The sequence below is a fragment of the Columba livia genome, chromosome 13, assembly GCF_036013475.1.
Source record: "Columba livia isolate bColLiv1 breed racing homer chromosome 13, bColLiv1.pat.W.v2, whole genome shotgun sequence".
Taxonomy (NCBI): Eukaryota; Metazoa; Chordata; class Aves; order Columbiformes; family Columbidae; genus Columba; species Columba livia.
Genome location: NC_088614.1, coordinates 3,553,555 through 3,573,553, shown reverse-complemented (window position 1 = coordinate 3,573,553; position 19,999 = coordinate 3,553,555). Strand labels below are relative to the sequence as shown.

The window sequence follows — 19,999 nt, the reverse complement described above, 5'->3', positions numbered from 1 at the left end:
CAAAAAAGACCGAAAAGCCTTGCAGGAAAGGACAAAATCCAGTACATTTTAAAGCCTATACTATGCACAAGAAGGTTTAGATAGCTTAGATATTTTCTTAAATTGATTTTTACTAAAACATTCCATCAACTTGATCATTTTCAATACAATACTTTTTTTTTTTCCCCCTGCTTGAATGGACTTTGTTATTTCTATCTGGACTGCTTTCACAGCTTACCAAAGTGTTTCAGAGACTGTCAACTTTGCACCTTCATTCCTTATTTGTATTTTGACACTCTGTATACTTCTGCCACCCCATTTAACATCACTACAATAGAGATTTCAGCCATTTCACATCTCTGTTACCCTGTTGCACTTCTGCAGATTAAAACTGCAGTTGAATGTCTAGGTTGACACAAACTAACTAAATTCTGCAGTGCAACCCAGACCAAGAAAAGCTGTGAAGAGGCCGAAATATATTTTATGCTGAATAGAAAATAATATGTGTATTGAATAACAGCACAAATGTCACCCAATAAAAAAAAAATCATAATAATTACATGCTTAGATCAAGTTAAAAGCATAGATTGCACAAAAATGCTAATATAATATCTGACATTAATTTCTACATTTTTATTTCACAGGATGTTTACAGAAAATGCCAAGTTAGCACGTGTACACCATTTATTTGTGGACACTTTACATGTAGATGAATAAATTAAAAATTCTGTGTCCAAATGCCACATCTATCATCATGAAGCAGACAGCAACATATTAATACTTTATAGTACTAATTTCAGGAGAAAACCACCCTCAACAAAGTTGCTTCCTACTACTGGCATTAAATTGCCCCTGCATGTGCCTCATTACTCTAAGTTGCACATTCTTAGCTTCATTAAGCTAAACGAAACAAATCTATTTTAGGGTATATTTTCAAACTGCACACTACAGAAGAAGGAAACAAAATCTGAAAAATATCTAAAATCCCCATGAAGCAGACTTACAGGAGGACACTAAATAACTGTTCTGATCAAAATATAACCCCTATCAGAAAATTTAAAGAAAGACGCTTAAAGGCCACTTTAAAAATAATTTCTCCAAATTCTGAAGCGGCAAGGAAATGTGTGAGGGGGAGAATGAAAACGGGGAATAATGGTTTTTAAAATATTGCTCATTAACACATTATACAGGCTGCAACCTAACTACACCTGCAAAAATGTAATTTCCCTACCCCAAACCCAGTGAAATCAAAATGTAAGATTTTTAGCAAGGTTTTGCACATGCTCAGAACCCAACTATTACAGGGCTGGACTTGGAAGATTATATGGTGATCAAGGAATCTTCATTTATGTATCTGCATCAAAAACCACTGAAATGATGTGCAACTAAAGAAGATTCTCAAGTTAAAATTCTCACCTTGATGGTTAGATTAAGGCAGCACAACCTTGTGGATTAAAGCTTCTATTGCATTAGTCACACAGTTTCGATGTAAAGTGCCTCAATACTGCAGGACTAGAAAGCCCTTAGAAAACCAACTGGGAAAAGCTTTACTCAGTAGGCAGCACAGCATAAATAAGTTTGAAAACCTCTACTGCAAATATACGTTACATGTTTTAGTCTATACCCTGTCTCAGGATCTAAGAATCAATATTGTCCCTGCCTTAAGGAGCAAATAAAATAAGAAGATAATCTTGTTCCTTACATGTCATACAGAATTCCACTCATGGCTTCTCAAGTTATGCTTCCAGCTTCAAAGAAAGTACTTGTACTTCTGGAGGACCTTCAGTGCCATCATAGCTTGGAAAGCTCAAAGGAGGAGACTGAAGCAAAGATGGGCTGGTACAAAACGATGAACAATGATGCAACAGTTAAGGAAATGTAGAGTCCACAAGAGAAAGAAGAAATTACAAACAGCAAAAACCATCCGTAACTCCCTATTTACCCTAGCAATAAAAATACCTAAAAAGTCCAAAGTTTGATGATCACCAACAGTTGTGTTAGAAAGAAAGAGGATTTAAACTAGCGTCGCTCCTGATCAGCATTGTTAGTTTCCATCCAAAAAGATCCCAAACTACTAGTTGCCTTGTGAAATACATTTAGATTTCCTAGTAGGTATCTTAAGGATCCCAAGATGTGCAGCCCCCTGAAAGCCAGGGCTATGACACTTACTAGATTGCAGATGCAATCCTAAAGCTAAATGTGGCATAATTTCCAATTCTTGACATCAAAGAAGCAAACAAGGAACATGGGGCAAGTTTTAGAGAGTGGAATGAGACCACTTGTGTTTCAGTTCAGTCCCCATTCAAAATATCTCTGCTCACGTCCACCAGCATCAGGTTATCAGCACTCCAGCTCTGTAGTTCACATTGATTTCACAGCCATAGAGGAATGCTGCTCAGAACAGATATCACCTGCAAAACTTTTTACCTCAAAGTAAAATTCATTCAAGAAGAGAACCGCACATTACATTTCTGTCACATTCCTTTTGTAAAACATATCATTCCCATATTTGCAGGAATATAAGATTCTTTCCTTAAAAGCTGGAAAAAAAATATTTGCCCTTATGCCTCCAGAAATGCTTGACTGACCAATGCTCAGCTGGTCATATGCCTTAGATATTCCACATTCAAATCATTCATATTCTGAAGGATACTGATTACTTCTGAATATTGAATGGCTACCTGCACTGAAGGCATCTCTAAGAAATGAGTTGCTAAGCATCTTTCCAACAAAAGCTGTAAGCAGGGGAAGAACTCCGAGCAAAAAATTAAAACAAGCTTCCCAGTATCCACTTGCAAGGAATTATCTTTGCCACAAAATATTAAAACAAAACAAAAACCAACCTCAGTGATGACTTAAGTCACCAAATTCTAAAATTGCGGTTTATGTTCTCTTGTGCTACTACAAGAAAACAAAAAATGAAAAAGTGACTTGATAGTACTTCATCTTACTTCATTTTCAATATTAGTTTGTTTTAATTATATTACATGACAGATCATTATATAAAAATATGCTCATCATAATATTACAAGTTTCATAGACTGTTTTTTAAAAAATTCAATTTACTGTCACCTTTGGTTTATGTTTTTCCTATAACTGAAAGCGATCTGGAATGCATTAAAAAGCATAAGAAACTAACAAAATTAATCTACTTTTCAGTATAAAAATTGTTATTCTATGCTTCTGATACAGTAACTTCTTTTTAAAATAATATGAAAAGTCAAGCATGACCTATTTTTTAAAAAATGCAGTGCAAGCAATATCAACAAAGGTAATTTGCAGGTTCCTTCCCCATCTTCCCCCCCAAAAAGGCACATAAACAAGTACCATGCACTTCAAGGACTCTGGACATCAATAAAATGGATTTACTCCAGTGAAACTGCTCAACAGTGGAGAATGTGGAGGGCGAAGGATATCGCTTCTTGCTTTCATGAGTATAGCTACAGCGCAACTTTCCTTTGGACAGAACTCAAGACAGCTGCTACGTTAGAAAATAGAATGTAAAACTAAGGTAAAGCAGAGTGATTCTGAGCTTCCAGTAACATACCGGTCAAAACGTACTCTTGGTTAATACTAAACATCTGATTATTATGCAATTAATAATTCTTATTCCTGAACTTAGTAATCATTTTTACATTATAGTAGGTATGGAGTGATATCAACACCAGGAGATTACACCAATCAAGTCTTGAAAATTGTCTTGTACAACAGTAGAGATTCACAGATTTTAAAGCGTCATATAAAATAGGCAGACTCAACTCCAGCAGTTATGAGTCCCAAACAACTACTTTTACAACACATCTTACAGAGAAATTATGCTAGTTATTAACAAGAAGTTGTCCTATAGAGAGGTATACTATATTACACCAGGTTTTATCCACCTTACTGCAGAGACAGTCTCTTTTCTGCTGTCAAGATGCTTTTGCTGTATGTAAATATTTAATGTTATTACCATCATTCACTCAGTGCTTGTATTGTCTGTTCAAGCATCTATTACTGTCTGCTAGATACACTTGAGGATAACATTTATTCATGTCTACTGCTCAGTCACATGCAGGCTCTACTTCTCAAAGATTCTTCAAAGTTCAATGATTTATTAAACACTGCATACTAAGGTCTGTATCACTTCCAAAAATGCCTAACTGCAGAGCATGCAAAACTAGGATTTCACTTGCGCACCTGTATACACTGAATAGGCTATAGCAGTTTATACAATAGCAAGCCTGCACTTTTACTCAGGGTTCCGTAAGCAATTTAAATTACATACATAAATTTTATGTTACCAGAACTCCCAGGTAAGAAACACAGATTTTAATACGAGTATACTGAGTTCATTTTAGTTAACATAGTTCTCCGGAGGAAAAAAAAATAAAAATCATCAAAATAAAGGGCAGTTGGTTTTACCCCTGGTTGTAGTTGCATGCATCTCAACATTTTTGTGTTTAACCTAAATTTATAGTACTATACATAATAGATATATCACGTATGTAATACAAGATTTTAACATCAATTTTATCAATTGACACACGTTTCAATAAAATACCTTAGAAATAAGATTTCCAAAATGCTGAAGTCCTGTTATGACAGATAAGTCAAATTGCCAGAGTCCCCAAAAGGCCTGCCTAGGGTTAAACAATTATCTTCAGATCAGTCTCTCAGTTTGCATATAACAGAGCAATCTGGATATGCAATATATTAAATGAAGCATAATATCTCAAAATCTATAGCCTTAATTTCACCTGCGTACAAAACGTCAAATGAGGGCAATCCGGGAGCGACTGGTTTTCAAGGTGCTTAAGGCTGGTCTGTTTGTTCCATCTTTTAAGACTTGGGCAGAGGAACATAAGCAGGGAGAGCTTATAAAAGTCTCATTCAAAAGAAAAAAAGAGAAGCCTTTAAGAAGAAGATATTTGAAATATAATACTGTCATAACTTTTAAGGAGAATGTTGTTGCTGGAATAAAATAAAAATAATTAGCTATAGAAGAAGCAGGATGTTCTCCCTAATGGTCTGAAACAAGTTTTTGTTTCAAATCTGAGTTTTAGTTGAGACAAAAGGGATCTTTTTTTGTTTTTAGGAAACAGTAAGCATCATAAACAGACCATCCTAGAAAGTGCAAGACAGCACAACTATTTCTTCTGTCCCTGTGGACCATCATCACCTTTTATGAGCATATGACAAGATCCAGCTATTCATCAATGAGGCTAGAAGGAAATGAAAATGTTGAATTCAAAAGATCTGCCTTTCGGTTAACATCCTCAATGTAAATTAGGGTTAAATGTGAATAAAATTAATATTTAATCATTTGAAAAACTTCCATTCATTTCTTCTCTTTAAACACTAAAACTTAATTATAAAATAATGTAAAACAAGTGTAAATTTAAAAGAATCATTTTGAAGATTTGCATTAATAGTTCAAGACCTATTGACACCGAAGAAAAGAAGGGGAATCCCAACATTATGTTGCTTTAAAGTATCGTGTGATTCAATTCCTGGCCAACAGCCAGCAGAGCCCAGAGACCCGGGGGAGCACTGCGGTGGGGAAGAAGGGAGAATGCGGCAGGAACTGCTCGGCAAGGCTGACAGGGTGCAAACACAGCCGGGGACAACTGCAGGAGCGTGGGGAGAACCCCACTGTTCAAACTGCTGCAACAGGTCTCAATACATCACTTCGAGTATCACCACAAAATAAGCAGCTCATGTCATATAGGGGCACAATCTGATATTTAATTATGATGCAGCATGATACACAGAAAATAGTGCAGTAATAGGAAAAAAAAAAGGAAATGACATGAGCACAAAACCTCTCCAAAGGCTTGCAGATCTTATGTAATCCAAACTCCTGCTCTCTCAAATGTTCCTTATGACATTCCATACAAAGTGAACCCTATACGCCCGATGGTTTTGCACACAGTAGTCACCGTTACGCAGTCCACATTTACCATCAGTTACTATGTTGTCAGATGGGAAAGCTAACAATTATTCTCTGTTCTAACACAGAACTTATTATATGGCAAAAAAAATTATAAAATGCTCAGATTTTAATAATTTCCATATCCATGAAAGGCAATTGGGCTGTAAATAACTGAAGGGACTCACTCCACCATTCTTCTCTATGCAAACTTTGAACTAAACTCAGGTTGGAAGTTGTTTCCACAAACAGTAATCAAATTCAAAATCTCTGAAGTGTTTCCCATTCCCTTCTGCAATATAACTGAAGCAATTTGTCGCTTGCAAAGAACATACACAAATGAAAGACAAGAGGGAGCTTTCATGAGAAGCAGCAGTCACACAGGGTATGTGTCTGAATGCTCAAACCCCAAGTCTAAGAATTTCTTTCAAATCAGCTTTTGACTACTCCAAGGTGAAATCTTTACCTTCCTCTCTTACACCCTAAAACTGCCTCCTGCATCTGCTAAACTTGTTTTGATTAGAATTCTCTTGAAATTATAGCCTACTTCAAAACATTTTGGCTTCTGTGAGGAGGCGGCATGTTGTGTGGTGATGTAAGTAACTAAGTGAATACTAATACTAACATCGAATACTAATACTAACATCAGTCAACAAATAAATCCAGCAGCGTTGTCCATCACTGAAGCATACCACTCTGAACAGTTCGGTTTTACTGAAGTGAACACACTGCTAACAGACTCCAATGCTGAATCTCACTGACTGTACTGGAACATAATGCAAGTTTTCCTTCCAAAGGGAAAACTCAGGACCAGTTGAGTATTATGTGCAACCATTCCACATATGGAGAAGCTCACTTGCACTGTACAGCATATTTCTCCCTGGAGCAAGCAAAGGTGGTCATTTCATTACTGACCTGCTCTAGTCATAGATACATATACATGTATGTAAACAACATGAAAATAAGAAAGAGGAAACTTATTATCTGCAAAATATTTTTTTCAGTACAAAGAACCCAACTCTCTCCACGGCAACTACAAAGGTTTATTGAACTTGACAATCACAATGCTGGTATTTTGATAAGCCCTTTTTCTAGTTATTTATCTTCTGCTAATTGAACTTCAGTAATGCCCAGTTAAAGAAAGCTATCTTATTTCCTCAAAGAATACTTTTTCTTGCCCCTATCTGCAATCATTTTGTTTACATAGGCCTTGTTGACTGTACCCTACCACACAACATTTTAAAACCTGAATCTCAATCAAGGCTACCCTCATTAAAAATATGACCTTTCACCTCTTATGAAGTACTGCTAACATAAATTATATTTTGTTGTAGCCCAAAGGTGATAGAGATGAGAGCAGGATAAACAAGGTATAATACAAAAGCCAGTTGGGTCAGCCCTTCATTACAGCCCTTTCAAAAGCTATTAATCTCGCTTGTAGTCAGTAGGCCGAAAATAATTACTTCTTCCAACCTATGTTGTACTCAAAAGTAGCAATAAGGACAGGTCATGCAAGACGCAAATAACTCTTGGTCCTCATAAAACCACTTCAAATGGTATTAGGTGAACATCATGGCATGTTACTTCAAATCTCTCTGACAGGAGGAATCTCGACAGTATCAATTGTACATTATATTATAGCAGCTGCATTTGGCCACAATTTACCACAAGGAATGGATAAGAATTAATCATGGTAAATTCAAAACAACCATAAAACAGTTCTTTAGATTTTAAAATGTGAATAGAAAACGCTGTTCATCAAGTTCAGCTTAATTTACCTTTCAAATCAGGATCCACATTTGAAACGATATAATAAAAGAACCTTTCTTATCTTCAATCTATTTAGTGTGTTTTGGTTGCCTTTTGACTTACAAGAATTAACACTGACCTTTATCACATTTAAAAGAAAAAAAAAAAAGATTCCCATGTTGGTAGAGAACATGAGGATTCTGAGAATCACAAAACAGTAGACAGCAGCTCAGGAAAAAACTTAAACCTGATAACTCAATGATCGTCATAAGTACTGTTTGGAGAAAAGATAGTTACTTCCAAATTACACATTAAAAAAAGCTTGCTGACAATGACCAGGCTACTAACAAATTGGTGATCAACTAGAGACATGAAAATTAGTATTTCCCCAAATAAAATATTTGCTTAAAAAAAATATCCTACTGAGCATAAGTCACACGCAGATGGTTCTAGAATGAAGTAAATTTAAATACTGCCTGGGAGTTCTGCCAAGTACAGCACTCTACATCAGATCTACCCTTAATGATCAAGAAATTCAAGATGATGAAAGTAGGTAGGTCCAGAAAAAAAAAAAAAAAAAAAGGCAGATAACTGCAAAACAAGTATAACCAACATTCAAGAAAACAAAAGTAATTCAGAAAGAGATGAATGTACCTACAGGCATTTTAGACATCTAGCTCCACTCAAGCAGTGTGAAAGGACCCAGAGAAATCTCCAGTGCTTTGGAAATTTCTCCTTTCTCCTTCCAAATAAAAGTAGACATTCTTATATTTCAAAGACGCAGGCACACACCCAGGTACAAGCCAGTCCTTATGAAATACAATGACAGATTTTAGTAGTAGGCAACAATGATTTTGTCTACCTGCATCTTTCTTTTGGTACTTCATGGCCAATTACAGTAAAAGTTGCTCAACAGGATGCATACATAAGAAAATTCCTGTCACAGAGCAGATGCAAATTTAATTACTTTAAGTTAAACCTTCCATCTTGTCTAGAGGTCCTTCAAAAATGCAACTGTAAACAAGCACTACATTGCAATCAGGTGTCAAGGGCTTATTTGATCTCTTACAAAATATGTCACAAATCACTGGCAGAAAGTGGGTCGAGAGGGAGAACAAAGGAATAAACTGTCAATGGACTAGGTAGCTCATGTGAGCGTGCCTATTAGTGCACTGGATCTTTCTGCTCCTGTCTAATGCTGTCCATATAAAACCTTCTTACTTTGACAGTGTTCTGTTATCCTGCATTTGATGTAATTTTTCTGTAGTAAGCAAAAAAAAAAAAAAAATCTGTGAAAAGAACTAATAGAGTAACCAAACATTGTAGATACCAAAATTATTCTCCTAAAATACCGGGTTTGTGCTATTCTTCATTTGTTATGTGTTACATAACTTCTAAAAAGCTCTACATGTTTGAGAAAACAACTACATAAAAGCTGGAAGTAAATTAACTTTAGCTTGCAATAGAATTATAGATGGGTCCAAACAAATAATAGGTATCATGTTCTCTTAAAAAAGAAAACTACAATATTGAACAACTGGCTGGAAGCAAAGCACATGTATGTGATGCGCACATTTTACCTTTCACTGAAACACTGGGTACTTTTTAGGACTAGAGACAAAACACCAGGCAGCTCTCTGCAGTCTTCTGGTGGTCCTAAAATTCTGGTAGAACACTGCTCACTATGAATCCCTGCACTACAATGTAGCTCAGAATGGACAGAGTTTAAATGACAAATATCAGTGATGTTAAGAAATTTGTGAATACGGAACTATGAAGACATGCTTTTTACAGAAAAAAAAAGACGGGGTAGTTATTTTATTTGGTAGAAGAATCCATATGTACATAAGTGTACAGTTTCCTGTACACACTCAGTTAAGTCATCAACCCCGTAGTTAAAAATATCATTAAGAAAATTCATTAAAAATTCAAGACTGAATATGTCAAACATCTCTGAGTTCTTTTGAGATCTGTCGAGTTAAACAATGGATGAACTGTGCAAGTTCAGCAACAAAGACTAACTGGTCTGCATAGCACAGCTTGTTTATTTCCAAATAAACTTCGAGGGGACAGGAAGAACTACCCCAAAATACACTGTGCTGTGGCAGCCATAGCAGCTGCAGGTACAGAAATACCTGCAGGGTTAGCTCTTACAAGACCATCCAGAATCACCAAAGTCAGATTAGCTCCAGGGCACAAAAGCCCTTCTTCAGCCTTGTCTAACTTTTATAACAGTACAGGCTGGTCTAACACGTATTACCTTCACCTCTCAAACTTGTCTTAACAGAGCAAAGACAACATCAGAACTGCTATTCTGACATCACATACTTAAATACCGCTGTCAGAAACTTGAACTTCCTTTTCTCTGATTCAAACAGTATAACTTCTATATATAACACCAGCTGGAGATTTTCTGTTTAAGTGCTTATCCTGAAAAAATAAGTGGGAAAAAAAAAAAAAAACAATTGTGGTTATTAATTATGGTTCCTCTGTGTACCAAATTAATATTCCGATGCATTTTCATGAAAACAAAGCATATCCTCACAACGACTTTTTCAAAATCAGCATCTTAAAGAGTCAACTTTGACGAAGCCCTGCTTCATCAGCGGAAACAGGCTATGGAGTTCCTCCTTCATCCAATCAGAATTACCCAAAATTAGAAAAAAGATAATTTTCCTCTTAGGCTTACAAAACCAAGTCTCCCTATATTGATCTAAGCCAAAAGGGCAGATAAAGAATAAGAGTTAGGAAACGGACTGCCTAGAAGTCACTTCCACTCAGCCAAAATGTGATTATTGCCCACATTCTGATGCAAGGGATTTATCAGAAGCAAAAGTAACTTATGCTTCAATAACACACAAATAGTTTTTTTCTTTTGGAAAACAAAAGGTGAATCAAAGGTTGGAGGCAAACAAATCCTGTATGTAAACAGAAAGAGCCTCAAAGTTGCTTATTTACCATCTTCCTCCAGTAATAATGGCAACTAGACAATCCAAACAGAAAAAAGGATTTTGCAGTCTGATATATTTCCCTACGGAAGTCTCCAGTTGTTGCTTTAGAGGGCAGCCCAGTCCTTCTCTCATCTTGAAGTGCATAATCCTAATACCATGAATCAGGAGTGAGGGAAAAAAGTAAACAGAGTTAAAACAACTGTGAAAAAACCCAGCACTGCCGTGCATGCTCCTCAAACCTATGTACGTACCAAGTGAAAAGGGAGACACAAGAAACTGCCAAAATTCCTAAATTGAGAAGGGACAGTACATTAAACAAGGCCTTACTTCGCTTCCTATACCGGCTGCTATTTTTCCTATTTAAGCAGAGCTGGATGTCATATTTACCAAACTGGTAAATACAGTTTAGCTAATTTTAATACAAGATATGCATCTCATGTACATGTTCTTGCTACTGGGCAAGGAAACCAAATTGCACAACTTAAACAGCTGATACTCTCACTTTTTTCTTTTGGAAAGGAAATTTTCCTCTTAGTTTAAAAACAAACAAACAAAAACCAACAGAGTAACAGAGTAGTTACAATCACTTCACTTAGAACTGACTTTCTTTAAATCCATCAGATGACTTTAACACTGCATTTACCAGCAAGAATGTACTAGATCTATTTATCTCATTCCAATAAAACTTAAATGGTGCAACACATTCTTCATCTATCCACATTATAAACTGCTGTGTACATTAAGTGAATAATATTATTAACACTAATGTTTCTGTAGGCTATTCATAAAATAAATGGTGGACAAAGTAATTTCATCTATTACACATGGAGCTCGATAACAGCTGTAAATGAGAAAATTGCAATAGACATACTAAGTAATAATGAGAACTAAAATGACAACTGTAACAATATATCCATTGTGTAAATGTTCTGATTACAGAAACAGAGACTAACCTGTAATTTTTCATCACTGATAAACATTGGTAACCAGACAGAAATCAGATTATACTTTACCCAGCTACTGCCTAAAACACAGCTGCAAAACATACTGGGTTTATTAATTTCATGAGATAGATACAACAAATATTTTGTTTACTATGATACAGAAATACGTGCAGCATATCAAATCACTGTACCTGCCTAAAAACTACAGTTAACAAAATATACTATACCTTTGCACGTATGCAGCTACAAATGTGACATAGACAGTTTTGCCAGCATAGTGTCATAAAGCGCTACTGGCTTGTCAGAAGTTCTCTAAGGCTTCTCGTCAACTTTCAGAGGCACCATGTGATCCCAGTTTAGAGCCCGCAAGAGCAACTGCTCATGTCAGAAGAGAGACTGAGGTTAATTTTCTAGTTTGAGAGCTTCAGTGGTCTTAGTTAAAAGTCTTTTCATTATCTCCCATATCTTAACACTTTTGCTACTGTACATGTAATAATGCCTTGAAATTATCTGTAGAAGCACAGAAAAATCCCCAGAATTGACACAATTGAGTAATACTATCAGGTTAGCCAAGAAAAGTCTGGCGCATTTCAAAGAATGATCACAATAAAAGCCCTAATATTTGGAATATGATGCACAAAGTCATCTGATTCAAAACTGGTGCAGTCAAAATACCAGGCATGATTTTCTGTAAACAGTGCTAATTTATTAACAGGAAAAGATTCAACCTGGCAAACACAAAGGATAATTATATCAAGGCTCCTCAGGAAAATACCATTTATCTTGCATTTTCTGCATCTTCACCAAGAGGCACACAAACTAGCCAGCTAGAGATGAAAGAGGTTGAGGTGTGGTCCGGCTTCGTGGTACTGACCAGATGGAGAAGATGCTGCACTTGGCACAGAGCCCAAGGAGAACGGGATCGGCAGGGAGCTGGGGAGAGGCAAACGTATCTGACAGCAAGACAGGAGCTCTCTCCCAGACACCATCCGTGGGGATCCTTCATTCCCCTTTGCTTACATTGTCACAGCATATGCACAGAATGACTGAATCTATTATGCATGGGAATTAATCATGCCACTGGCACTGTCAAGAAGTCACTGAGCTTTTATTATGCATGCAAAGTTCTGCTATTTTGCACACGCAGATGAAATTTGGAATTCTCAAACAAAGAATTCCAAAACTAATTTAGAAAGGAGAGAAGATTAGGCCCAAGGTCACAACAGTAGAGAAGATTCCACATGCAAATGACTTTTTCTAAAAATAAGTGAAGAGGTCCTAAGCATTCTTTCCTCTGAGAGAGAGTTCAGACTTCTTCAGCCAGGTACCTCTCCGAAGGACTCAGTGGCCAAGTCCCAGCAGGTCCTCATGCATGAGCCAGCTGCACGTGCTCCTCAACCATTTGTTTGGATTTTTATTTTTTTTAAATCATAGCTACGTTAACATTACTCTTTTTTTTTCCTCAGTGCCAGTTAATTACTCTTGCTTATTGTGTTCCATAAAATAAGAATTAGCAGATGCCTAAGTGAAACAATTACTTGTTTTTAAACAAATTTGATGCACCTACATTGCCAAACAGCCTCACCTGAATTCATCTAAATATAAAAAATAGCATAACCACAACCTTTCTAAAATTCAGCTCCGACAGCACTTAAGGTGCAGGAAGCGAGGAGGAGAGTAGCAAAAGCATTCTCCTCCTGCCCAGGCTGCTGGGTTTGGACAAGACCTGGTGGTGCTGCCCTGCCCGGCACAGCCATCCCAGCTGTGCTCTCCAGTCCCGGCAGTGGGAGGGTTGGAGTGTTCGCCCTTGACATGGCTGTACACTAAGAGCTCCTTTGCAGAAAATGACAGTAAATCTTTTAAACAACAAAACACACATGTAAATTCATTTTTATATAGTTTACATAACAGTCGCTGATTACACTCCAGTCAAATAAACACTAGGATCCTACACTGAAATCCACTGGGTGTCTGGCTTTTTAATTCATGTTTTATTGATTCACCATCATTCAATTTTGTGTCGCTTTTCTGCTTATTTAATCTTCCCCAAAAAATAAATACCATATTGCCTTAACATTTTAGCATCTTCCAGCAAGTCCCTATTTGCTGAGTTCTTAATTAGCTCCTTCATTGCTCAGTGCCTGCCTCCGCTACTGACTTTATTCTCTCATTTATTTTTCTGAAGAACTGGATTAGCTCCAGTTCTTCACTTAAATTCCTTGGAATGAAAATATTTAAAAGAAAAAATAAACCCCCCATAGATTATCTAACAAAGACGTAAAATTATAAATAAGTGGACTTGGTAATGCTAATTTCTAAACACTCTTTAAATTATAAGCCCACGTAAAATGAGGGTCACTCAAGTATGAGCCAACATAATATTAAATTCTATATTCACTTAGAAATCGAAAGAGGAAAGTTCTGTAAAGTAATAAGCTTTTACTTTATATCTAGCTATTACTTTTCTAGGATATCATTAGAAACACTTGATAAATCCAAATTCTTGGGACTTACCTGTTCTTTCACTTTTTAATCCATATATCAGTCTATAACCATATCAAAAGATATCAGGATTGCTATGTCCACAGTTATAGCAATATTTTAAATACTTTAAAATAAACTTGATTTAATTCATCAGCTTGTCACACTTGAAATTCTTTCAAGAGGAAGTCAACTTTCTAGCGCTCGATAGCATGGCATAGTACCAACTTCAAGGGAACTGCAGACTTTTGAGGCAAAATTATCCCAGCAAAAGTATCATTCCAAGTCAGAAAGAATAATCTGGTTATAGTCCTTTTTAGGATGGTCTGTCAGCCATCTACTCCTTCCCGTGCTTTGGAAAAAAAAAAGAAATCTAAGTAACTACTGAAAAAGAAAGCTAAATTGTTTAGGTTTCAGAAGAAGAACATGATGCCAGAATTTTCAAGATCTAGCAAGACACACTTCTTTGAACTGATTTAAATGAGTTTATGTTGACTTTCTAGTTTTGTCTTATTCCACTGCAATTCAACCCAACACCAACAGATTTCTAACTTCTTTATGAATACTTATAGCTTAAGAATACAAATAGTTTAATGAGTTTAGTTTGTAAGCAACAGACATTAGATCAAACTTTATGCTTTTTATGCTTTCTTTATATGGCTTTCTTGCCTTTTAAAGAAACTTTCTCACTTTATCTTATGGATATCATAGCTTCACTCATTTAAATAAAAGAAAAAAACACACATATTTGGCCATAGACTTTAGTGTAACAACAGTGAGAAAATAAGTACCAGCTTGGCAACCAAAAGTCACTTTCCTGTCCCCTGCAGTCTCATTCCTGTAACAACAAAATTTTGGGTTTTTTTTGAACGCCAGTCAGCAAGCACCAAATTAGCCCATTGAAAGGGCCAGATTTTAAATTCATAATTTGTTTCTCAGCTTGCAAATGTTACACTACATAAACGTAGCTTTACACATTTTCACTATTTAAACAAACTACTGATTCATCCTCAGGCTTTTTTAACTGATAAGGAACAAATGATAAAAGTGACTGATTCAGGCACAGGGCCCATAAAGCTCCCAGTAAAGCACGAGTAAAACAAACCGCACTTATAAGAAGACGCTGTAAACAAAACTAACTTATGGGCCTGTTTCATCATATTTCAGAAAAAAGCTTACAAACCAAAGACAAAATTATTATGCAAGGAACTCACACAAGAAGCATCTTCTGCATTTCCCTGGCATCTTGCAAAGTGTGAACGAATGCTGAAACACACCCTACTCTTAAATATTGGTAAAGAACATAAAAATCTTTCCTTCATCCTTAAATCCAGTCTGATTAGCACAAAGAGAACCTTCACTTAATTTACAGAATGCCATAGAAATACTACCTAAACCTAAAGTACATTTAACAGTTTGAGATGTCCCAGATCTACAGTTCAAATCAGCTCTCCAAGGTATTTATCTATTTCACCACTCACAGTTATAGCAAATGACTAACCATACTGACTTGTTAATTAACACTTACAAAACTACAAAGGCTTTAAAATGCTACAGAGAAAAAGTCTTCAATGGGACACCAATTATTTCCAGAATATAAGAAATTTTGTTAGCTGTATTACGGAATTGCATGATTAAACTCTCCAAGTTGCACACTACACAGGTACATCAGGATTTCAAGACATGACTCAAGAGATGACAGCTTTTGTATACCAAAAGGCCACAGACAAGTAGAAAGCAGGGTTAAATGCAGAACTTGAACTTTGAGTGTCTAAAGTCATCAGAAGGAATCTCTTGATACGTATCATGTGTCCTGTGATACCAAGGGCTCACACAATAAAGAATCTCTGCATTTCTTCACAACCTTGTTTAGTAGCATAAACCAGTTTCTTCTTTTCTACCCCTGAGTATATTTTATCAGTAGCTAGAAATGTCAAATACTTCTATAGTAAACAGAAATATCCTGGCCTTTTTTATTTTTCTACACGCCAATACTAAAGAAAGTGACAATATAATCTGCCCCAGGCAACTCTATCACCATCCACAGTAGACAGGTCATTTTCCTTTTTATCAAAGAGGAGAGTAGGTCATCACATTTTAGTACATGTTGACACCACTGCTAGTAAAAAAAGATAAGAATTCAGTGCCCTTAAGGTGCCTTAACCTCTATTTTACCTAATACAGATATTTCACAGCTATTGCATTAAAGGCAGAAGAGAGACAGATTTGTACCCTGAAAGAATGCACTACAAAGGTCTCAACCCTTGTGACAAGCTGATATTTGTACTGCAGAGAGTATAGGTGACAACAAAGCACTTCTGTTAAGGTACCTACTTCTCTCTTATTTTGGGTAATAGTATTTATTTTTCTCCTGTAACACCACAGAGGATCGTGGATGTTTAACCTCTCAGTTTTTGAATAATTTCTGGAAGTTGCAATTAAAAGCACATGTACAACTCCTGCCATTCTGAAAACAACTTCAGAAGTTTCTTGGCTTGATTAAAACATGTTGCTTTCAGTCAGAATACTCTTAATTCAGAACACCAAACTGCTGCACTGTATTTTAACTTCGCAGCATTTGATTCTAACGTCTAAAGAAAGTTGGAAAATGCTTTCATGGCAACATTCCTTATATCTTTTAAGACAATGGGAAAAGACAACACCTCATAACTCTTAATACATAATAATCTGAACACGAGAACTTACTTTTTATTGCATTTTATGTTAATGAACTGGCTTCTCTATATCTTTTAAAATTAGCGATAAGTTTCGAAGATCTGCAAGGCAAGAAGACGATCAACACAAACTGCTTAATTATTACACAGACTGGACAGCATTAACGAAAGGACTTTTTCTATTTAGAAAAATACAAGGATATGAACATACTTGCCATAAACTCAAAAACACTCAGTTTCTTCTGTAAATAACTTACTTCAAAATAAGAAAAAAAGGCAGCCTCTGGTTAGAGGAAGAACAGATATTCTATACTTCCAAGTGAAATAAAAGATTTGTGCTTGAAGATTCTAAACTTTTTTTTTCCCAGGAACACAACTACAAACAGTATTATTAACTCCCACTAGAAATTAAATTCTGGTTTGTAGAGTAAGAGAAAGAGCAACATCTTTCTGAAATGGAAGATAACATTCCTTCATTTTAAAAGTAGTCTGGTCAATTTTTCTATTTGTTTTGGTAACATTTTTTTAAACCCTGGAGACCAAGAAAGTAGTTAAGTTCAGAGACCACAACAACAAACACAATGGCTCATTAATTATTTGGATGTTTAAATGCACTTAAATGATTGCATATTTGCACATATACACTTCAAAAATTCATTCCTCCTTCATCAAAATGTACTGTGCAGGTATACATTACTCAAGAAGAGGGAAACATAAACCAAAACTTCATAACAGTAGCTTCGTGACCAGGATCAAGTGTTTAGCATAATATTAGTTTGAAATCTAATAACAGTCCACTTTGCCAAAGAATTTTGCACATTTATGGCATGCATATATACATATATGTGTGCAAACACACATGTGAAAGCATCCATTTTATACTCCATTTCAGACTAGGCACAGATTAATGCATTAGCAAAGACTCAATCAAAGCGTTAGACTGTTATTAAACAGCAACAGCATTTATGATTAAGAGCAAGAAGATCAAAGACTAAGAGATCTCCGTGACACAACTGACTATTTTAGATCAGTGCATCTGAACTGAGGTCTCTTGCAAATGACATTGTAAGCAGAAAAAAATAAAACCAGGTTCAGAAAATACAGAGGACAAAAATATTATTAAAATAATGCTTTTTGTTTCTAAGCAATCTAACCACTAACCACTTTCTATCACTTTATTGTTTTTACTAAATTAGCATGACAATGTTTTGAAACATGAAGGAAAAAATAATGTTATAGCCAGTTAGCAAGAGAACACTACTTTTATTATTTCAACAGAAGTCGTTACAAACAAGCTCTACTGAATCTCCTTTTTTTTAAGCTGATATTTATATTTTGTGAGGTCATTTTCATATACCATTTCAATTGCAAATGAACTGTGATATCTTGATAGAAGAAAACAGAGATGTTTGAAATTCAATAAAATAAGCTGCAGCTACAGATGGCTTTTGCCCAAGTGAATAGCGAATATTACACTAAAGCGGGATATGACTTTTCCAAGCATGAAGCAATTCAAAGCATTTGTTAATATATGATAGTTTGCATAAGTGATTTACCTACATACCAAGCCTATGTTCCTAATTAATCCAGGGGTACAATTCCCATTTGTTAATTTAAGTATGAGGCTCAGCCCCAAATGTTTACAGCATTCATTATCAGAAGATACAAATATGTGTGCCTGTTAAGTATTTTCAATGTCAAGTATTAATTACTTAGCAATTTTCAGCCTTACTGACTCTTAATATTGAATTTTGATGCTCTTTTATGCACTGTATTCTGTGCTTGAGAGAAAAATGACAATTTTACATTGCCTTAGGTTTCTTATTTTTTTATAATAAATTTTATCTCCTCTTCAACTCTTCCAAGAGAAAAAAAAAAAAAAGTACCCAAAATAAATAACATTTCAGGCATTTTAAGTTCACACAACTGCTGTACAAATGACACAGCCTGACCTCCTTCTATAATATTACACTACAGCAAGATCCAAAATAACATTCCAGTTTGACAGCTAACCTCAGGCACTACTCGCCTAGTATCTCGCTGCTAATACTGCTGGCTGAAAAGCTGATACGATACGCGAGACAAGCTGAGAGTTTAACTGGCAGAGCTGTTGAAATCTAAATCGTGCTATTTGAAACTTAGACCACAGGAGACAACAGTTCACTTTTTACCATGGCAGCAGATTCAACCTCTTGGCCCTGTGAAAATCATATGAATACATTTAGTGCACACAAAAAATATCTCCCTATATTATGATCAAAGATGTATTCAACACACATTTTTTATGCACATTTGATCGTTTCGTTGACAGTCTTGGAAGTTAAGTAGTATGGGCTGCTGCACATAGGTTTCAAACCTTGATGGAGCCCAATGGCAGGCTACTTTTGACAGTCAAATAATGACAAGCACGTTGCAAGCCGATGCCCGTCATTCACGAACATCTTGGCCTGCTCCAACCATTGCACAGCGACTAAGTGGACGGTCAAAGGTTAAGTTCGAAGAAGACAGCAATGAAGGGCAACTGTCATGCACCACTGAATACTGTGAGGCAGCAAGGAGTGGTTGTCTTCTGAAGAACATGCAAAACGGTCTCATTCTGTCCAGGCAGACACATATTTGAAAGTCCTAAATGAGACCATTGCCAATTCATGAAGAGCCAAACTGACAGCATGCCATTCAAACTGTCTCTCTCAAATTTGACTTCTTTTTTTTTTGTATTTCAAATCACAAATGCATGCAAAGTATAACGTTAAACAGAACTCCCAGGAGTTGTTTTAAGCAAACCAGATTTGGCAGGGTAGGAAGGGTGAGGGGAAAAACATCTCAACTTCTTCCTTTCTCTTTCTTTTAATATTTCAGAGAAGTTCAACTGTTACACAATAAATTCTTTGTTTTTCTTGTAATGGAATGCATTTGTTTCCAAAATGTTTCCATTTTTATAAACACCAAGGTTTCTTCTAGTATTGAAAAGCAGAGCCTAACACCTTACACTCAGGGCTAATACAATCACCTGGAATTTTAATTCTGCATTTGTATATTAATATTGTGAAAGGAGCATACATTACAGCACATGATTCAATACTTTGCATCAGTCTCTAAATATACTACGCATTTCTGTTATAAATGGTACAATAACAGTATTTTCTATTTGTTTAAAAGCACTGCTTTGTGTGGAGTTATGGCTTGAACAGCATGATTAACAATGAAATTGCTTTATTTTGCATAAAACATATACATCTTACTTTTAACCCATTGCCAGTAAAGATGTATATTTTTTACTTACACATTTAAATTATGTGATCATATTCA

The 19,999-nt window shown here is 35.8% G+C and overlaps 1 protein-coding gene across 13 annotated transcripts in view; it reads right to left on the bottom strand.

Annotated features, from left to right (window-relative positions):
- The window catches only part of FTO (FTO alpha-ketoglutarate dependent dioxygenase), a 431,926-nt gene that overhangs the window by 401,850 nt on the left and 10,077 nt on the right, over positions 1–19,999 (bottom strand). For 2 of the 13 annotated variants that reach the window (XM_065028670.1, XM_065028673.1), the window contains exon 2: positions 1,682–1,815. The exons of the other annotated variants lie outside the window; for them this stretch is intronic. The gene's annotated coding sequence lies outside the window, so the exon portion shown is untranslated. The remainder of the gene's footprint in view (positions 1–1,681; positions 1,816–19,999) is intronic. 13 annotated transcript variants of the gene reach the window in all.